This window comes from Phaethon lepturus, unplaced genomic scaffold, assembly GCF_000687285.1.
Source record: "Phaethon lepturus isolate BGI_N335 unplaced genomic scaffold, ASM68728v1 scaffold24024, whole genome shotgun sequence".
NCBI lineage: Eukaryota > Metazoa > Chordata > Aves > Phaethontiformes > Phaethontidae > Phaethon > Phaethon lepturus.
The window spans coordinates 20,041-22,643 of NW_010537541.1; positions in this window are offsets into that span (position 1 = coordinate 20,041).

Below are 2,603 nucleotides of genomic sequence, written 5' to 3' on the forward strand. Positions count from 1 at the left end.
GGGGAGCCGCTCAGTCGTCCTCAGGACGTGCAAGGGCAGAGCCAGCCCGCGTCTCCCCGAGCAGCACGGTTAAAGCCCCGCTGCCTGCGCAGCTCGCTCTCCCCAGACGTGTCGTGCATTCCTGTGCACGGCTTGAGACAACAAAGATGCTCTTATCGACGTTTTGTGGAGGGCTGCCCGCGATGTTTTCACTCTGGCTGACCCGTCTGCCTTGTTCTCCAGGACACAGTTGCTCTGTTTTATCCTTCATGCATCAGGATATTCCCAGCATCGGGAAAATTCTGCAGTGCTGTTAAGCGTTTGGGTGAAACGCTGAGTGTAGGTGCATCTATGCAGCTCAAGTTCAAGTTAACAGGTCTGATGGCAAATTCAGCCTGGAGATGAGAAGGCTCCCAGAGAGACCTTCTTGCAGACTTCCAGTACTTAAAGGGGGCTGGTAACAAAGATGGGGACAGACTTTTTAGTAGGGCCTGTTGCAACAGATTGAGGGGTAACAGTTTTAAACTAAAAGAGGGTAGATTTAGGCTAGATATAAGGAATAAATTTTTTACACTGATGCTGGTGAACCACTGGCCCAGGTTGCCCAGAGAGGTGGTAGATGCCCCATCCCTGGAAACATTCCAGGTCAGGTTGGATGGGGCTCTGAGCAACCTGATTGAGTTGAAGATGTCTCTGCTCATGGCAACCCCTTCCAAATCAAACTGTTCTATGTTGCTATGAATATTGGTTTGACATGAAAAGAAAGATTCCTGGTCATTGTGGAGGTCAATGAACATCATATAAGGGCAGAGTTTGCCCTTGACACTGTTCCATTGGAGTGACATGGTGAAAAGAAAACCAGGGAATGTGTTCACATTGCCTGTTGTGCTGACCTGTTCTCTACATACAACAGGGAAGTTCAACTCTATATGCCTAAAAAAATTTAAAAAAAATTAAGTAGTGCCTGAAGAGCTAACTGAGAAATCCTTATTACAAATTATTGTGTTATTATTTGAGGATCTGATTTGGAAATCTCCTTCTTCTAGAAGTGGTCCATAAGGTTAGTTCTATAAACTGATCTCATGAATGACCAGGCATACATGCCAGTCAGGTTAATATACAAGTGGAATTCATATATGCATGCAATTTCCATCAGTGAAAGACATCTAACTTTCTCTAGGAAAGGCGTATCTGGGCACTCAGCAAGTTGGCTGTGTCTCTTCAAATTTATTTTAGAAGGAATTTGATAAATTTTCCAAAAGCATAGTTTTTAAAAAGAGAAACGTGTCAGAATACATATACCATATTATTTCATTCATCAAACTTACCAGTGTCTTTAAGGTAAATACTGAGGAATGTCTAAGAAGATATGCATTGGCCAGAATAACCCTTTGTGAATCTACACAACAACTTTGCCAATGATGGTTTATTCTTTTTTTGAGATCCTTCTCCTCTTGAGGATCCTGCTTTTTTTCCATGTTACTTGTCCTTCAGCAAGACTTCTAGCTGGCGTAGTGTTATTTTTAGTAAATCTATGAGTAACTGAACTCTACACCAAACTAAAACTGGTGTAAAGAAACCTGTTGTACTCTCTCCTGTGCCTTCCTTAGTGTGAACATGTTAGCCTTGGTCTCTTGGATAACCAAGCTCATAGGATGTCTACAGCAGAGACAGGAACAACATGTGTGTTCCCAAAAAGTTGATCAAAGCTGCAAGGGCTACGTATCCCCATTCACATGTGAGCAGCAACTTAAGTGCATTAGCACAGCTAAAATCAGGATTTCATGCATAACACTCCCTCAAAGCCAATCTTTCCCTTCATTTAAGAAACGAATCCACTAATCAAAGGTGTTTCCCCATATTTACATTGCATCTTTATATTATAATGAGCTACAACATTCTTGATTAATTGTGTGGATCTTACTATAGTAAAGCCACCGCATGCTAATCTTATTCATTAACTTTCCCTCCAACTCTGAAGACTTAGTTTAGTCTGTTTTACAACCTAATCTGCTAGCTTCTTACACACAAATATCAACAGACCATCTGTTTATACTGGGGACTTTAAAACCTTCTCATAGAAAATGTCTGGAGTGCTTTAGAGGGTTACATAGAGAAGCTTTCGAATGCCAACATGATAGTGCCTTTAAAGCAGTAAATAATTAAAACACAGGGGGAAAAAAAAAAACATCCTGGAGAACATTTCATTACTTTCTCAACATTGTAAAGTGACTTAAGTGCAGCAGCAAAAACCTCAGAAAATCCTTTTTGTTATATTGGATTTTTTAAGCCTCAGTAGTAGCCGCTGTTGGGAGGATGAGGAATTGGTTGAATGGTGGCAGCCAGGCGGTAGTGGTCAATGTCTCAATGTCCAGATGGAGATCGGTGATGAGTGGTGTTCCTCAGGGGTCTGTCTTGGCACCAGTACTGTTTAAGATCTTCACCAATGACACAGAGGGATCAAGTGCACCCTCAGCAAGTTTGCAGATGACACCAAGCTGAGTGGTGCAGTTGACACACCTGAGGGAGGGGATGCCATCCAGAGGGACCTGGACAAGCTCAAGGAATAGGCCCATGTGAACCTCATGAGGTTCAACAAGGCCAAGGGCAGGGTCCTGCACCTG